This window comes from Protopterus annectens, chromosome 11.part0 (assembly GCF_019279795.1).
Source record: "Protopterus annectens isolate FY-2018-M chromosome 11.part0, PAN1.0, whole genome shotgun sequence".
NCBI lineage: Eukaryota > Metazoa > Chordata > Ceratodontiformes > Protopteridae > Protopterus > Protopterus annectens.
The window spans coordinates 1,177,199,678-1,177,219,874 of record NC_056745.1 but is presented as its reverse complement, the minus strand read 5'-3'; the positions used below and the strand labels follow the sequence as shown (position 1 = coordinate 1,177,219,874).

Here is a 20,197-nt window from a genome sequence, read left to right as displayed (position 1 = left end):
TAGTTTGTTTATGGCTGGGGTCCACCAGACAGAACGCCTGCCTTTGGAGGATTGGGTCTTGGTTTTGTATGGGATTGCATGATCCATGCATTCCTGAAGGTGTTCATAGAATGCGTTTATAAAGGATTCTGCGGTCTGGGCCGTATTTTCCACAGGCCCGGGGGCTTTGAAGGATTCCACCTTGGTTTTGAGGAGTGTGAAATTTGCTTTAGAGAAGTTTTTCACTGTGGTTTTCTGGGCAGGGGGTGGGGTCGGGATGTGAATATCCAGTAAGATTAGTTTATGGTCTGATCTTACCAGTGAGGGATACACTTCTGGTCTGGAGCATAGAGTCCCCATGTTGGTGATGATCAGGTCCAGTATGTTTTCCCCTCTTGTGGGAGTGGTAACAAGTTGTTCCATAGCATTTGAGTTTATAAATTCTACGAACCTTTGGGCTAGGGTGTTGGAGCTAGAGTAATGATCCCAGTCTATGTTTGGGTAGTTGAAGTCGCTCAATATAATGGTGTTTGGAGAGACCTTCATATTTTCCAGTGTTCTCAGGAAGGCCGAGTGGGGTTCCTGGGTTTGGGAGGGTGGTCTGTAGCAGGCTATAAACTGGAAGGCAGTTTTACCCACTGTTAGTTGCACATAGATAGTCTCTGATGCTTCGTGCTGTGCCACCAACCTGGAGGTGTGGGTATCTTTGAAGAATACTGATACTCCCCCCCTCCTTTTGTGGTTTGGTCCAAGTTTTGGGGCCGAAAAGCATGGTATGAGGTATAACCTGGTAGTGCTGGGGTGCTCTCGGGAGCCTTGAACCAGGTTTCTGTTACTGCACAGATATCAATGTTCTCCATGCTAAGGAGAGTTTTGAGTGCGTGCATCTTGAGGTTTAGAATTCTGGCGTTGAGTAGCATTACTCTGTTTCTTATCCCTTGTGATCCCTATGGAGGTGGGTTTGTCTTTTGAGCCTTGCCTAAAAAAGGCACTATGGGGGTAGCAAGAGCCTTTGTGAATATCCGAAAGCCCAGGGTGACAGGTGCAAGCCATCCCTAGCGAAGCATTGTGGCTTGTCGAGCATGTCATCCCAGGCTGACAGGCATTGGATCCCCTTTGAATGACACCAATACTTAAGCCAATTGTTGAAATTGATCATCTTGTCTTCATATTGTGGCATCATTCTTGGTGAGGGTAAGATGCTACTCAAGGTCAGGGTCATACCGGCCTGGGCTACATGCTCAGAGAGCTCCTCTATGTCTCTTTTCATGTAGTCCAGGGAGGTACGTCTCAGGTCATTCACACCAGCATGGACAATGACTGAGTCATATTTGTACTTGCCTTGGAGTGACCTAAGTGCTTGTGTTATGTGGCGGATCCTAGCGCCCGACAGGCAGCTCACCGTGACCTTCTCCTTGTTCAGCCTGGTGAGCAGGACGTCAGTGTGCCTGACGATAGAGTCACCTATTATAAGTGTATCAGGTGTGTTGTTTAGCCTTAAGGGTTGTGACTGTTCGGCACACTGGCTTTGTGAGCTATGTGTTGCACGTGTTTTGTTTTGGGGTAGCGGTTGCTTGGGTGACTGCTTTGGAGGTCTCTGCTGCTTAGGCAGATTTTTATTTAGAGCATCCAAGTATGTTTTTGTGCGTCTTTGTGTTTGGTTTGCTGTTGTGGTAGGTCTATGTGAGACTGGAATTGTAGTGAGTGTGGTTTCCTTCTTCTCCTGACTGGTTACGCCAGTACTGAGTTGAGAGAGCTTAGCCTCCAGTTTGGCTATATGGTTGCATCGCTCACATGTGTTGGAATTTGTTGGGAGGAGGAGAGGGTTGTCTTTGTACATGAGGCAGTTGTAACATTGCCTCAAGATTCCCAGATTCACCAGCTGGACCGGAGAGGAGATTGACAACTGACCTTTGGACATGCTAGAATAGTATTGGGAAATCCTTTATAATTGAAAAAAAGGGCCAATGGGGAACAAGGTACTCAAGGGGAGTTTGTAAGGGTGTAGTGCTTTTAATTTTTTAGTGCTGACTTATATAATTGCTTTAGTGAGCAAGTGCCAGGTAACTTAAATGCAATGTGTTACAGGTAACTTAAATGCAAAAATGACAAACAGTAACTTTCTTTCAAGTGAAACAAGGAAATAAGTACAGTAAGCAATGCAGATATCACTAGGGATCCACAGAAGCACTGAAAAGCTGCGTTTTAGGTGGAATTAGCATTTCAGGGAAATAACAAGCAAACAAACAACAAGCATACAAACAAAGCTAGATTCAGCAGGCCTGGATCTAGTCCATGCTACAGCATACAAGGTGTACCAGTTTCAGTAAGAAACAGTTCAAATATTCAGGCACTATAAGCCTTTAACCAGAAATTCCCAGCTCAGAAGGGCAGAGTTCTGCCTCTCCTCCCACAAGAGTGCAGACCACGAACCTTCTTAACGTAAAATAACTGGCCTGAAGCCCAAGTGCTTAAACCAGAACTAATACACTTTTAGAATAACAGACACTGAGCCCTCAATCAGCAGTTCCCAACTTAGAAGGATGTAAGCTACCTGTCCTGCCACCACAGTGCAGGCCACAAACCTTCCTAATGTAAAACAACTGGTCTGAAGCCCAAGTGCTTAATCCAAAAGACTTAGAATGATAGCTACACTTTAATCAAGTTACTACCAAGCAGTAATAAATACAATTGAATACTTAAGAATGCCTGGATTAGTGCTCAAGTTATACAAACAAAGCTAGATTTTCAGCAGGCCTGGATATAGTCTATGCTACAGCAAACAAGGTGTACCAATTTCAGTAAGAAGCAGTTCAAATATGCAGGCACTATAAGCCTTTAACCAGAAATTCCCAGCTCAGAAGGGCAGAGTCCAGCCTCTCCTCCCACAAGAGTGCAGACCACGAACCCTCTTAATGTAAAATAACTTGCGTGAAGCCCAAGTGCTTAAACCAAAATTAATACACTTTTAGAATAACAGACACTGAGCCCTCAATCAGCAGTTCCCAACTTAGAAGGATGTAAGCTGTTCTGCCACTACAGTGCAGACCACAAACCTTCTTAATGTAAAACAACTCGTCTGAAGCCCAAGTTCTTAAACTAAAAGGCTTAGAATGAGTTACACCAAGCAGTAATAAATACAATTGAGTACTTTTAAGATGACGCAAAAGCAAAATAAAGTAGGAAGAAATACAAATACAGTAAAAGCAGATAATAAAAAAAATAAAAAAAAAAATTTGAGTGAGCAAAAAAATTTGAGTGAGCAAATGAGATGGGCCCAGGAGTTACAGGACAGAAGAAACAAGTGCAAATGCAGGCCTTCAAATCAGAAAGTTGAGAGAGATGGAAGACCGCCCAAACGGCCAATAACTACAAATTCTGGGCCAGAACCACTCCTTATGTGGTAGACAGGTTACCTAATGCTTACCACTCCCACTGATAAGCTAGAAGGCTTCCCTCCAACACAGAAAGGCTTGGGGGGCTCAGAAGCTTACAAACAGTCCTGGATACAGCAAATCTGTATCTGGAACACTAATTACAGGAAAGGTAGGAAACAGGTTTACAATTTTTTTTTTCAGAAAAGTAGCAAAAACAGTAGTAAAAACAATTCACATGCAGTATATGAGAAAAAAATAAAATGTGTTCCTACTATGTTTCTGTGAACAACTGTGCAAAGGCAGCTGCATTATCAGGGTTTAGGGGTGCTTGGAAGTTTGCTAAACCATTGCTTAATATGATGTAGTCACCCTTGCAATAGTTTTTAAATGTTCAAAGGTTAGCTGGTATTCTAGGCTTAATAGCTATTTCTAAAGATCTCACCAATAAGGATTTTATACTAGGGAGATTGCATCATTCCTCCATGTTTGTGAGAACCAGATTGAGGATATTTGCTCCCTCCTGATGGCCATGTAGACTAGCTGTTTAAGGATGTTTGTGCTGACAGTCCAGAAATCTCTGGGCCTGCATATTTGAGGTTGTTTATGATTCCCAGTTAATGTTGAGGTAGACAGTCACCTATGAATATTGAGTTGGGCTGAATGGGGAGTATCTCTAATACATTCAAGTATATGGTAATGGCATCTCTTACAGCTTGCAATGATATGGTACTAGACTTTACCTATGGTACGCTGGATGTGGAGAAGCTCAAGTCTGTCATACTACTTGACTAGCCTTGAGTTGTGGGTATATCTGACATATAGTGAGACTCTTCCACCTTTAAATCCTACCTGTGCAGTAGCTGGTCTACATGTCTGTAAGGCATTACAACCTTGCACTGCCAGGGTGCCCTCTGTAACTTTAGTCATTATACCAACCCCCAACAAGGTTTAATATGTTTATCTCACAGACACAAGGTACAAGGTTTGATTCTCACCTTTGAAGAGAAACTGGCTTGGCTTAAAATGGCCTACAAGAGCAGCTAGCTTAGTACTTTGCTGGGAAGTCTTGGTAACTGCACAGATGTCTGCATTCTCCCAGAAGAGCAGAATTTGCAGGGAGGGGAGTTTCTAGTTTATTAACTGCTAGCATTGAGCAATACCATTTTTAAATTATTTTGAGTTGGCTTAGCTATGTTGGTTGATCAGGCTGGCACTGCCTAAAAAGGCACTATGCAGCAGATAGAGTTTTAGCCAAAAAAAGTTTAAAGGAGAAGAGCAATCTTAGAGAGTCACTCTTTTTCTGGGTTGTGTTTTTTTTTTTCTGATAGTCAGCACCAACCTTGACGATTGGATGGCAGAAAGGAAATTCACCCCAGAGATCATGTCAGTCGCCCTGCTAGACAGGGGTCCAGGGAAGTAAATAGTGTGGGAAGAAACAGCCAGGGAATTATTATGGCTAGGCTTGTATAGGCCCTGGGGCCGATGTGTTCAAGCCAGGCACAGTGAAGCTCTGAATAAATGATTAAGAATACTCAACAGTGATCTCACAATGGAAATAGTACAGCTCTGCGAGAACAACAAATGTTAATCTAGAAACTCTGTTGAAGTACAAGCAGTCACACACCTTTCTTCTCAGGACAAGAAGCACAGTAATATGGAAGGGTGGAAAATGAGTACAGGCTCAGCAAGGTTTGCTATACACAAAAAACAGAAACAGAAGATGGTGCAGGCCAATATCCCTTTAATCTGGGACATTGAAATGCATCTCCATGTGTGGGGGATATCAGCCAGTGGTTGTACCCTAACATGTGCAGAACTCTTTGACAGTTAGACCAGTCAGGTGAACAGCAGCCCCAAGTTCAACCACATATGTTGTGAACACTGCAGCAAAAGCTAGTAAAGTAACCAAGGCTCTAGCAGAATGGATTTTGGCAACTTGAGGCAATGGCTCTGGTAGAATGGACATTAGTATCTTGAGGCAATGGCTTTGTACAACCAGCCAGGCACAAGTATATATACTTTGGGGCACAGAGGTCTAGACAGAAAAAAAAAGCTGGTCATTCTTGCATATGGCCTTAATTTCAGTGAAAAAAAGAGATGCAATCTTGGCCTTCATGAAAATTGGAAATGGTAGCTTATTGTCCATTAACAGAAGAGCACCTTGGAACTGTTTTCAAATATCTGAAGCCTCTTGGCGCAGACGGGTAGGCCTCGGGTTTACCCCCCCCATGTTGTTTTTGCCCCACAACCGGACTTGAGATCCTTCATTCCTCCATTGTGGGGAGTCCACTGAACCCCAGATGCCTAAGCTATCCAGGGCTGCTTTTGTCCTCATCAACTTCTTGGCCAAGAACAGTTGAATAGTCTAACCCCACATCTCAGTAAGGGATGAGCTACCCTCATCACCTAGAGGATCAAACAACACTCTTCTGCAACTGCATGTGCTTCTACACTCATGGAAAGCTACAACTAGACAGTGGTTTGGACCAAAAGATAATGCCCAGGATGCTTATGCAACGTCGTCACTCCTTTTCAGGACTGTAGCAGCATGAATCCTCCTCTGTCTCACTGCCCCACCCCAGCATGAGCATTGTCCATCCTACCCATCAGCTACATCAAGCATGAGCGTAACTAATCAAACTCTGGTTGCCTAGACTGTAATCGCAGCTTTACCTCTCTACTACACCAGAGGTGTCAAAGGGTTTCATATTTACATATCACTCAAATGCCAAGTTATCCATCCACATAGTGAAAACTCCCATCAGGAGGGAATCCTGGAATCTGTGGAGGCTCAAAAAATTGCTCTTACTACCACTCTGTTTATATGGAAAGACAGCTACGATGATGCCCCAAAACACTGAACAACCTGCCCAAATATGCTTTCCCTCCCACCCTTGGGAAAACTCATCCAAGGTGAAAGTTGTCAAGGACAAGGGTGGAAGGTAGAAGGAGACTGTAAGGCAAACTGATGGCATCTACCCTCAATGTTAAAACAGGTCTGTAAGGCCAGATAAATGTGGATTTGATGTTCTAGAAAATTGCAATTTGAGACTGTTGGGCTGGAAGAATCCACTGAGAACTGTCATATGACATCTTGCAAGAGGAACCAAGGGTATGGTCATGGCCATGAGACTTGGCATTTTGAAACACAGGTAAGCTATGATTGTGCAGAATACAAGAGGAGATATTTCAGCCAAAAAAGACTGAATTTTATTTATTTATTTATTTATATTTGTTGACCGGGAGTGTCAGACTGGACGCAGGTCCATTTTCAGCGGAGGCCCGGGGAGAAAAGCTCCACAGTTAAAATAAACAGACAGTAGTTACATTGGATTACATAGTGATTTACATAGCAATTACTTACAACATATTTACAGATGAAGAACATAGTACATCAGCAGACTACTAGAATCTTTATCTGTGAATTACATAACAGATATTAAATGTTAGAATAAGAAGTTCCTGCTGTATAATAAGTACTAGGTTTATGAGCATCTGAGCTTGCTATAATCAAGGTAGTTAGTGGAGTGGAAAGAAAGGTAGTGGTTGGATGGGGTGGGTGATATTAGAGTGGGAGTTGCAAGGGCACAGCCAGCATGTTTTTAGGTGCGCTTTTAGTAAAGTTTTGAAGTGTGTGCATGATGGTACAGAGGTAATTGTGGGTGGGAGGGAGTTCCATAATTTGGCTATGGTGCAAGAGAATAATGCTTCACCAGCAGAGTTATTGGCTTTAGTGATTTGCAAGTGATTTTTGTTGCTGGCTCTTAGTGGTCTGGTGATGCAATAAGGTTGGAGTAGATTCTGGAGGGATGGGACATTTATAGTGGATGGTTTACTAGTTTGTGGGCAAGTGAGAGTTGATACCATTGAAGGAGGTGAGGGAGTTCAAGCCAACCCAGTTCAGCAAGTGAGACACAGTGCTGACTACGGTAGGATGCCCCTGTGGCGAATTTGGCAATTTTGTTGTAGCAGGTCTCTAGCTTGTTTAGATCGCATTGCCTTAGGTTGGTATATATTGGAGAGGGATAAAGTAAGGTGGAGATAAGGTGGGAATTTGCTACTGAAATCTTTGCTGCTTTGGTGAGAAGTTGCTTATTTCTGTATAACGCTCCTAGTTTTTATGGACTTTTTTTATGGTCATGGATATGTGAATGTCAAATTTTAGTTTATTGTCTATTTCCACTTCTAGCAATTTGATGTGTTCAGTTGGGTATATGGTGATGTTGTCTTTTGCTGTGATGTTAAAATGAGAGTTGTTTTGAGTATGTTTGGTGGGTTGGAAGATGAGTAGTTTAGTTTTGTTTGGGTTGAGTATTAATTGGGCATCGGATAACCAAGTTTCAACAGAGGAAAAGGCTTCCTGTGTGACTTTTTGCAGTTTGGGTAGGGACTGGGCTGAGCAGATGATAGTTGAGTCATCTGCGTATTGTATGAGTGTGCCATGTTTATGAAAAAAAATTGCTTAGAGCATACAAGTGGGCTCATTCCAACGAATTAACAGCATATTTACACAAGCTAGAAAACAGCTCAACTAATTTAATCCTGCATAGCAGGAGGCTAATTACTGCCTTTTGCTTCCAGAGATCATATAAGCCAGGAAACCACTTGCTTCCCGAGAGCTTTTCTGCAAAATCCTCTTCTGAAAACACAATTTGTGACATTTATAAAATCTGATAAATGATGCAAGTTACAAAAAAAATGTAAAATATGATATCTCTTTGGTAGACAATGAATGGGCTATACAGCGCTGCTGTATCAGAGGTCTATCTGTAGATATAAATTTTATAGTGCAGACTAAAGAAAATATTGTTTGCCAAAAATACTAGTATTAAGGTCAAATAAAAGATTATGTATCTGTAAATATGCATCTGTAAATGTACAAGACGGATCACAATAATCAGCGAGGGAACTGTTCACCTCTTACAAGCTTTCCAATGATGTATGACAAGAGGCAAAAACATACTGGTGTTTTGTGACACTTCCAAATGTATGTAAATTATGTAGACAATAAAAATCATACTATTTCAAAACAATATTAAATCTACAAAACCACGTGTGTTAGATTGCAAGTTACAGGAGCAAAACTGTGTGCCTTAATGTTTTGACACCTAGATATGCGGAAGTCCTCCACATAAACATACCCAAAACAAAGGAGACCTCCGAGGCAAAACCACACGCGATCTCCACAGCTCTCCACACCACATATCATGCATAGTCCACACACCTGTGCCTCACAGCCACCAAGGCTTCACCATAAATCCAACATATTAGACATAGGAGACTCCATTGTGAGACATACAGATGTGCCTCTCACCAGGCTGAATAAGGAGAGAATCATGGTTAGTTGTCTGTCAGGTGCCAGAATCCACCATATCACATACGCACTCAAATCTCTCAACAACAGGTACTGTTATGACTCTGTCATAGTCCTTGTTGGCATGAATGACTTGAGACGTACCTCTCCGGACTATATGAAGAGAGACATGATTGTGCTCGTTGATTATGTATCCCAGGCATGTATGTCCCTAGCTTAAGCAGCATTTTGCCATCACCCAGAATGATGCCTCAGTACAAACAGAAAATGATTGATTTTAACAATTGGCTTAGTTTCTGGTGTCATTCCAGGGAGATCCAGTACCTGACAGTCTGGGAAGATATGATCGACAGATGACAATGCTTTGCCAGACATGGCCTGCATCTGCTCACCTGGGCTTCAGACAAAGGCCCTTGCCTCCCCTATAGTACCTTTTTAGGAAAAGTGATGAGGTTAAAACTACCAACATAAACATTTCAATAAAACACAAATTAAAGGTCATGCTGCTAAACGCTAGGAGTCTAAACATGAAACTGCACTCATTGTAGGTATTCCCAACCCTGGAAAATCCTGACATCTGTGCAATCACAGAAACCTGGTTCAAAGCTGCAGAGAGCACCCCAGCCTTACATGGTTACTCATCCTATCATATATTCAGACCCAAAACTGTGGGCAGTAAAGCCAATGCAGATGGGGGTTCAATATACATTAAAGACATACACACCTCCAGGATGGTCAAACAGTATGACGCACAGGAGACACTCCAGGTGCAGTTAACCACTGACAAGACCCCTATTCAAATCACAGCTAGCTACCGGCCCCCAAATCTGACTCAAGATGCCCAATCTGCCTATGTGGACCTGCTTGAATCTATCAAGATTCAATCCTTTACCCTGATCCTGGGTGACTAAATTCCCATAGATTAGAACTACTCATGCCATAACACAAATGTCCAGAGATTCCCTGATTTTGTCAATGCAAACACCTTGGAAAAGCTAGTCGATACCCCCACAAGAGACAATAATATATTGGACTTGATATTAACCAACATGAGTAACCACTGCAGCATCCCTATAGTACCATCTCTCCCAACCCCCCTCTAGCAAGGATCAGGCATAAAAACTTCTCCAAAGCTGATTACAGCCTCCTGAGGGATGGTATACACAGCTCCCTCCCCCTCTGTAGGAACTAGAACCAATATCCAAAACTACACCAAAGCACTACACAAACATTTATATAGATGCATGGAATTAGGAATACCTGATGGAACTAAATCATCCTCCGTAAGGAAGAGTAAAGCTGTCTGGTGGACATCTGCAATAAACTCTATAACAAAAGGAAAAAAATTGCTGTCCAAGACCAAGAAGGAGCAAGTGCCCAATTGAAAGCAATGTCTCCTTAGCATGAACAAGCAAATAAGAGCACTAGTAAAATCCTCCAAAGCAAACTTCAAGTCCAAATTGGCCACATCTACTACAGAGACTTATAAGCCCTTCTTCACATATGTCCGCAACCTCGAGGGAATCACCCAGATTTGTTCAGAACTGGTGGTAAAGGGCACCACATATACAAATGCTGTAGATATAGCAAACTTGCTGGCTGACAGATTCAGTGAAAACTTTACCCCTCTGTCCCCCCATCAGTAAATCAGAGGATCCCCAGTACCTGCCCCCTTCCCCTTATATCTAGGGAACAGGTCATCACTGCTCTCTCAAAGGCAAATAATATAGCCTGAACTAAGGCAGGAACCTGCAGCACCGTTATGCACCCTATTCAACCAAAGCCCAAGTACTAGCTTCGCCCCAGCTGAGTGGAGGACAGCCACTGTCATCCCTTTACACAAAGGTGGAGCATCCACCAATCCAGGAAATTATAGACCCATCAGCCTAACTAGCCTGATCTGCAAGGCCATGGAATGGATTATCATGGACCTCATTAACAAGGACAGTGGCAACCTCCAAACACTTGATCCCACACAGTTTGGCTTCATCAAGGGGAGGTCATGTCTGTTAAATTTATCTTTGAGAGTCACCAAAGCCATGGACAAGGGAAAGACGGTGCACACCACCTACCTTGATCTGGCCAAAGCCTTTGACATTATTCCTCACTCAGGCATAATAGATAAACTCTCTCAACTAGACATCAATCCATATGCTACCAGATGGGTAGCAAACTGGCTCACTGATACAACTCACGTAGTCAAAATTGGGGAAGCCACCCCAAGCAGTAGACCTGTAACAAGCAGCGTACCCCAGGGTTTGGTCTTGGTGCCTCTGTTACTTGGGATATACTTTTAGGAGGTGCAGGCCAAAACCAGTGGGCTATGGCTGACCAAGTATGCAGATGACTGCAAGCTGGGTGCTGTCATCAGTTCCCCTAGTGATGCGGACATCCTCCAAGAGGGTCTCATTCAGACAAATGATTGGTGCCAGAAACAGCCTTGAGCTGAACACCAAAAAATGCATCATTATCCCCTTTGGGGAGAGTGACATCACCGCAAAATATCACATTAATAACAATGTCCTAAGCATCAGTCTTGAGGGATTTGGGAACCCAGGTTGATAGCAACCTGACTTTTTACCACCATGTTGCTGCCATTGTATGGAAAGCCTTCTGCATGGCCCACCTCATAAGTAAAGGTATCTCATCCAGGGACAAGGAGATCATAACATTCCTGTATTCTTCCCTTATAAAGCCCATTATTGACCCCTTTCGGCATGTACTTTGCAAAGCACACACAGCAGCTGGAGAGACCGCAGAGGTTCCTCACCAGGGGAATCCAGGGACTCCAACAGACAGGCTAAAATCCCTATCCCTCTACTTAGTTTCATACAGACTGCTCAGAGGTGACCTCTGTCTGGCATACAAGGCGATCACAGACCCCCGCCTTGATGGGACTGCTGCATATCTGCAAGTCAAGCTCCCCTCGAATCACCCACACACTTGGCCTCAACCTGGTCTGTGACATCAACAACACCTGTTGGTGGGACAGATTTGTGTCCCAGAGACTCCCACCATCTACGGAAAAGACTCCCTCTCAACATCAAGCAGAGTACCTCTTTACCCCCTTTTTAATCACAACCTGGATAACTGGATGGGAAACAGAAAATATACCCCTGGGATTCCACCCATGTCCCTGTTGGACAGGGGCATCAGGTGCTGATTTGTCTAAACATGGGCCAAACTCTTGGCTAGGCTTATAAGGGCCTCAAGGCCAATAGCCTAGTAACCTCCTATGATCCTGTGTAGAAGGATGCACTATTTGTTCACCTGTAGGTCACACAGCTTTTAGGAAATTAATGAACTTATGACAATATAGGCAACAGTCATAACTGCTTTACCAAAAAAGCATTTGTGTCTCAAAATGTCTTCACATCATACTTTAATGTAATTTTTATTAATACCCACTGCTTGAATACACTATTCCAACACGAAGTGTCATATGTTATTTTTGCATTATTAATGTAAGCATGGAAAATGTCCTGTTTTTGCACATCCCATACTGACCATTTCACTGTCATGTTTAGCAAATGATATCATCTTGTATATGGCACCTTGCTGCCTTAGTTTATATTGGTACTTTTACCAGGAATTCAGAAATTAGACGTTTAAAACAGAGACAAGTATGCTCATTTAAGTACAGTGAAGTCTCCTGTAGGGTAAAGCAACCAGTTAAGAGAACCACTAGGAAGGTCAAAGCTCAGTATAAACTTAAAATATCTTTTAAAGTTGAAGATAACTTAAGAATTAACACACAAAAATGTTCAGACTTAGTCCACAATAATACTGTGTACTCTGACCCAAAAGAATATCCTAGCTAACAAATTTATTGTACATTTCACACCACTCACATTTACAGCTGTAGCTAATCCACAATCCCAGCCACCCCCATTAATTACTATAGAACAAGTTCTTTCAGCCCTCTCAAAAGCTAAGAACATCTCATCCATGGGACTCGTAAATATACCAGGGTGCCTGATGATCTGTGCCAGATACGGTCTATCTGACCCCCTCCTTGACCTCTTTAATTTGATCCTTTTCACTATCTACATTCTTGAAGACTGGAAAATAGTTACTGTAATGATGTTACACAAAGCTAGCACAACCATGGACCCTGGTTAACTATAGCCCTATCAGTCTCATCGGTCTCATATATACAGTTATGGAGCATATTATCCCAGTCCTCATTAATCAGGACATTAAAACTCACTTAACCCTGGACTCTCTTCAGTCTGGCTTTGGCAAAAGGAAGGTCCTGCATCTTTAAGCTCATTAAATTTCTTTGAGAAAGTAACTGAAGCATTGGATAGTGGTTATGTTGCAACACATACAGCATATCTGGTCCTGGCCCAAGCATTTGACATTACTCCCCTATGCAGGTACTAATGAGAGACTTATAAATTTGAATGTAAATCCTTATACTGTCAGATGATAGTTGACTGATTGCCTGACAGAACCCATGTGGTTAGAATCAAAGGTACCACTCTTAAAACCAAAAAAGTTAGCAGTGGTTTGTTACAGGGTACAGTGTTGGTCCTTCTCCTGGTTAGCCTCGATTTCTTAGACCTTCAGACCAACACTATTGGTCTCTGGTTATCCAAGTTTGTACACAACTGTAAATTAAATGTTATTTATTCAATGTTCTATAGGAGCATAATTGCTCCAGCATGGGTTAGACCATGTTAACAGATGGTGGAAGGACACTGGTCTCCAAATAAATGTGAAAAAATGTAGCACAGTTCATTTAAGTGAATAAAATATTTTCACATAGCATTTAAGTGGCACACCCCTCAATCAGACACTACTGTAAGTAATCTAGGCACTTTTCTTAATTCCTTATTTGACTCTCATGCCTTGCAGTAGTTTGGATAGCCTATCTGGCTCGACTAAATTCCAAAGGCATCTCCATTAGATCCAAAGAAGTTTTAATCCCCTTTACTCAAAGTTCATTACACCCATTATTCAATATATTACAAATTTTGGCATATATTTATCTAACAATATCACTTAACTTGAGAGACCACAGAGATTCATAACTAAAAGGATTAGTGGCCTCTAAAATATTACTTATCAGGACATACTGGTAGCCCTCTCCCTGTACTCAGTCCCTTAAAGACTACATGCAGACCTGTGTCTAGCCTTTTGAACCATGAAATCTCCAATCCTATTTGACCCTCTATTCCTTTGTAAAACAAACGGCATCGCAAACACCTGGGTTAAAGAAAATAAACCTTCATCAAGAGAAGAATAAAACATGCTGGCATGACAGATTTATATCCCAACATATCCCTCATTTCTGAAAAAACTTCTACCACGTCAACCAGAGTATCCCACTTCAAGGTAATACTACATAACTGGATGGAGAGCCTCAGATTCTTTACTGGTCTATCTTGTTTTGCCCTCCTTCAGGCTGGAGGGGAACTTCTGAATAATGTTTTTTTTGGCTAGGCTTGTAATAGGTGACAGACTGAATGACTAGTACTTACTTATATGCTTACTAGTTCTGTCTATGGGAAGCATTGCTCTCAACTTCTTAGCTCAAGAATCAGGAACAAAGCCAACGACAATGAAGCACAAAGGACTGAAAAATCTGGGTCAATTTTCAATTATTACACAATTTCTCTCAGTAAGTTATGTCTACAGATGCAAAATCTATTTTCCTATTTTATGAACGATAAGAAATATGAAACTCTAATGTCTGACAAATGACTGACTGTAATCTTTAGTGATTTACTACAACAAATCCAAACTCCTACAGAGGACTACTTGAAAATATGAAGTAAAAACCAAGGGCAGAAGATTGCTACAAGTAGTTCTGCTCTGCATGACTGTGTGTCCATATGGCAGCTTACAAATATGAGTAGCTGGAGCTTGACCACATCTACAAACTCATGTCAGAGTACATAATGGGCAATAATCTGCATGCAAAGCAAATAAAACTAGCAGCTACTTATATTGGTTTTCACAACTACAAGAATACATGCTCATTTTTAAATGCAAGGTGTTTCACCAGCAAAAAAGTCTAAAATGTGTCCTTTTAGAATACAATACTTTTCTGCTGTTGCAATCAGCAAAGAACTATAGTAACCTATACACCATCTTAGGTCACAGGCATTGTGGGCTTACTTGTTCATTGTGCTGTGGCAGAGCTTCTCAGTTCCAAGGAAAATTTCTGGGAACATCCTTATCAACAAAATTAACACTTTTATCAAAAACTGTATATTTTGGTGCTGTACATGGTATGAAAGTTATGTCCAACTCCAAAAGATTGCTACTTATGCCTAGCTCCACAGTGCATTAGGATGGTGCCCAGACTGTGATCCAGCAAACTGGAGCATGCTCAGCAGTCCCAGCAGTGGTGCAGCAAAACAAGAAAAAAGAGGAAATGGGGGTGGGGGGTGGCCCACATTCCACTCATACGGTGAGGGTGAAGGATTGCATGCAACAGGAGATGCACTGGGTTGAGCAATTTCCCTGACAAAGAAAACAGAGAGCCGCTTGTACTGCAAGGGGTGAAAATAAGGCTGAGTGGAAGGAACACCCCCTCGTGGAAGCAAGAGGACATTCTCCAGTGTCAGCTCATTCCACATTTTCTCAAAGATACCTTGCTAGGGGCACACGGTGTCAGAACCAGCAAAACAATGAAAAAATTCATAGAGATCATATTGGCAAACTCAGTCAGCTGAAGACACATGTACCAGCAAATGCTATGCTGGATCCTGTGGTCAGCTCGCCTACACAAAGGACAGGAATAGGAGATTTGCCTGAATAAGGGCACACTTTGGTGAAGACTGGTTGCAGGCAGAGTGGGGGGGGGGGCATGAGCAAGCTTACAGCTTAATGCCTACACTGCATTCACTCTGCCCAGCTATGGTTTACCTTCCCTGCATCCTACATACTTGCCCTTAGACATCTGTCTCTGGATCTCACATCTTATAAGGTGAAAATGACAAGTCGTACAGACAAAAGACCATGAGGTTGTTCTCTCCCTGACCATAAACTACACTGTCTAAAAAAAAAAAAAAAAAACTCAGCTCACTATTACATCACAGACTCTCTCTCTGATCATACCCGAGAACAGCAGGCTCAAGATTGTTTTTTCAAGTATGTACCAGCAAGGAATAACCATCAGCACTGAATCAACACTGATATTTAATATGCTCAGAACACTGCCAGTACAAACTTGCCTTATAATTTACTACATGTCCTCTTGTTGTACATACGATTGTATTTTGTAAATAGTTTTGACAAACTGCATATACTGTGCTCTGTGCATCAATTGTACAAACTGATAATCTATCTAATGTTGAGATGTAGCACACTATTTAGTCTCATTAACGGTCTATGTAATTGCTATAAGTATTAATGTGTTAAAAACTACAGTGTACAATTGTGAAGCTTTTCTCCAGGGCCTCAACTGAAAAAGGGCAATAACTCAGCTGGACTACGCAGGTCAACAAATGTCAAACAAATAATATTGCTCTTGAATTTGGCTTCAGCTGCTCAAATCAACTTTTGACATAATAAAGCTCCAAATCATCAATTACCTCCTAAAGATGCCCACAATTATTTTTCTTAACTGTTCCTTTGACAAGGAGAGACAGTACCTATAACCCACACAGAGTATGCACACATTTCCAGTCTCGTGTGACATCCCCCACCGTTTCATTTTTTTTTTACTTACTTACTCTGTTGTTTTGAGCTCTTCTTTCACATTATCACATTGCCTATAACTCTGGTCTCACTGTCCTTCCTGTAAAACCACATGCATATCCCAGTGATGAAGCAAGCTGGTTAATACTTCAGACTCACATGTTCAGCATCTGGAGTTTAGTCCTGATCTCCAATCACTACCTGTATGGAGTTGGCATAAGCTTTCTGTAGGTTCTCTGGCTTTCTTTCATCTCTAGAAAACATGCTGACTGACTGGCTATCATAGTGTCCATAGACACTGCACTTAACCTTCTGGCCCTAATCACACAGAACTGGTCATCATGTGACCCTTTCACTTACCTGGTTAACAAATTAACGTATTAAAAACTAGACTGCATCTTAGCCACAGCTGCCTGCATAACTTACTACCACAGTACTAAGGCTTTGGTATTCAGCACAAACAAAATGAGAACTGACAGTTTTTTCCCTAGATTATACCCCAGATTCTAAGCAATGGAAACAATCATCTCCATTTTCCTCTGTTTATATTTGCCAACTTCCACATATACTGGCACTGCTCCTCCCATTCACTGCCCAACTTACCTTCCTCTCACTACTAATTACCTTTTTAATTACTCTAACATGACGACGGAAGAGAATGGCATTTTCCTGGATGGTTTATGACCATTTCTTTTGGTTGGTTTAAGTACTTCCTTTCCCTCATGGGCAAATGCAGGTCATCATAAGAATATAAACCTGCATCCCCGAGAGCGGATTCCTAAGCCTCTCCAGCTAAGACAATGCTCTCAGCCCTGTGCAAGTAGTTCAGTGGCTCTCTAACACCCCCCTTCCCACTATGAGAGCACGTTAGCTTTAAATGTGCTACAGATATGCTAACACTCTCGTTAGATATTGCATATGTGCAGTCTATGGCCTTGCCCATATCCTCAGACTTCTGTACCATGATCACTTTTCCAACCAGACATTTCACCTTCCTAATCCGTGCAAATGTTTTTGCAATCCTAAGAATTCACAGTGCCCAAACAATACTACTAGGTAGACATTCCCTGCATTACATAGTCCCATATCATTTTTTTCTCTCATAAAGATCATGTGCCAGCCTTCTATGGGCTTTCTCTTTAGAGTATTCCAACATCTTTCACCTTTCTAAAGGATACCTCCACTGAGACGACCAATCTGTGTCTATTTCACCAGCCTTCCAAACATTAATATGGTTTAAATTAATCTCCTAGAATGAGGCAACAATGGTAGCCTTTGTACTCCCAAAGGAGGGACTCCAATTAAACCTGATTACCTTTGCTTGATGACTGACCATCTAATGATCTCTTTTCTCAAAGGAGAGAGACTTGACTGTGGGACACAGTCACATTATTTAGAATGCCTCTTTCACTAGACCACAATATCATACCCACAGCTTCCTAATTTCTACCTTTAGATATTCTTGTATGAGCATCTCAGAAATCCATCATAGAATAAAACTTATAACACACATCTGTTCCTCTATTCCTCTAATATAGGCTGTTCTATACTCCCAAAAAGTCGCAGAAAAAAATCCACTCCATAAACCAATATGACAACTTGTACTGATGTGCTGAGAGAGAGTGGTCCAACAAAGAACATGCTTCTGTAGCACGGAGACTTGGTCTTCATTACATTTTTACAAACACCAAAAAGAAAGGGATTCAGTTATACTAGCAAAGTTTAATTCTACTCAAAGTACAAGCTTTCGGGCACTGCTGTAAAACACTAGTCTCCAAACCTATCACGGAATACCTAACTTTCTTTTTATTCTGAAACTATATCATCACACAACATATTAGACAATTCACACACGTTATCTAATGTAACATGCAGTTAGAAAAGTTGCTTTTAAGAAGTGCCCTATCATGAGCACATTCCCCAACCCCTTACCCAGGACATTTCCGATTCTCGTTTATGGCAGAATCACATTTAACATGTTCTGGTTTCACGTCATTACATCAGATACAAAACCTGCAGTTTCAAATACTAACCAACTCTATTAATATATTACCATACCAACCCTATTAATATATTACCATACCAACCCTATTAATATATTACCATACCAACCCTATTAATATATTACCGTACCAACCCTATTACAGTATTTAGTTAAGGAAGGCATAAACAACGTTAAGCAATGAAGAAAGCATATGCACAGCGTCTGTAGAACAAATAATACGAGAGCAAGCGTACCTAAACAATTAAGGCAACAGGACTGAACACACGAGGAAACTAAGAAGTGACGGTCTAGGCAAGATACCCAAGACTGAAAGGACCCTGTTCACGTCATCACTGATGTCACGAAGCGGACAAAGGGGCGGGGTTAACTGTTTGTGCTTGATACAACTTTCGCAATGCCTATGGTTTTTCTCTCTTCTATACAAAACAATAGTTTTGTGGATTATATTTGTCGATTTTTTTTTTTGTAAATAAGATATGAAACAGAGTAGCTGTCCGACCGTAAAATAGGTTAATTTATTTATTCAAGTTTGGCTACTCTATTTTTGGGGAGGATCATAGTTCTTAATCAATCAGGGACAAATCTCGGTAGAATCAGGGTCACATCCATCCTCAACCCCTTTTCCCATTTTGCACATGGGGGTGGGGTGTTACTTCAGCAATGACAGTAATCTCGAGCCAAGGTTTACACCGCCGGGTGACTAGCCCTGCAGCAGTAGTTTTGTTAATTCGTACACACACTCGCACCTACGTTCGATTTAGAGTGTCCAATCCACCTTCTTTGGAATGTAGGGGGAAACCCACGCGACCACAGGGAGGACATGCAGACTCCGCACAGAAGGCGACCTAGATTTATCTCTAATTATTGTCATTATTTGTTAAGTGTGTAATTCACCACTTTTTTCTCCATAATTCACCATTCTTTTGTTAGTGGGTTAAGAGGGACGCAGCTAAAAACTGAGTCAAAATCAGCGACACTTTAAGAAGTAAGAACTAAGGAGCAGGGTACATCATTTTGCCTGCATCTCTCAGCCTGTTAGTGCAAGAAATCTGGGCGAAGCCTGATAAAATGGGAGGACAAAGAAAGGACCAAAATAGGGATAGATTTAAAATATTACTTATAAACTTAGAAAGTTGCTAGAATAACAGGGTTTGTGTTAACATACATTTCCTCATGAATTTGAAGTATGAAACAAATGTATGCCATTATTTAGTGAATTCACTCCTCAGATCATCCCAGTGATTTGCCACAATTTCTATGAGTAGACCAAAAATATGAGGCAAAAATCTGGACAGTTGAGAGATATCAATTGGCCTCCTGCAGCAAATATCAGGAAACGTGTATTTTTTAACCTAATTACTGGCTTTTCAGTGAAGAAAAAAGTGTATAAAAGGCCTAGTTTGCCATGTAGGGTGCTCAGTTATGCCTTGATTTTGTTACCATGTATGTGTCATTCGAGTAATAAGATATGAATTTGTTTTTAAATTAATATCTTGTATTTTATTACTGATAAGCATAAGGGTATTAAAAGTGGTTACAAATAAGTTACTACTAAAACTATAGTTGTGATGCGCAGTTATTTTGCAGTTGTGTAAGGGAAAGTGCTTAAATCATTTTTCTTCTTAGCTTTCTGTAATTTGATGGAATGTGAGTGTAGTGACAGAAATATGTATTTTTCCTTTGTGATGATCTATAAAGTTGAACTGGGATTAAATAAGGAAGTAATTCAAAAATCATTTTGTCTGTATGGGGGCATTATCAGATTTTTACTTACAGGTTCATAGAGTCATAGGTCTACTAGGCTGTCAATCTGTAAGAATTATATGCAACCTAGACATATAGTCCTTGGTACAGTATACATACTAGTGC

The 20,197-nt window shown here is 41.4% G+C and overlaps 1 protein-coding gene across 1 annotated transcript in view; it reads right to left on the bottom strand.

Annotated features, from left to right (window-relative positions):
- The window catches only part of PUS7 (pseudouridine synthase 7), a 924,586-nt gene extending 905,939 nt beyond the window's left edge, over positions 1–18,647 (bottom strand). Inside the window, exon 1 of the mRNA XM_044088529.1 lies at positions 18,562–18,647. The gene's annotated coding sequence lies outside the window, so the exon portion shown is untranslated. The remainder of the gene's footprint in view (positions 1–18,561) is intronic.
- Positions 18,648–20,197: the final 1,550 nt, after the last annotated feature.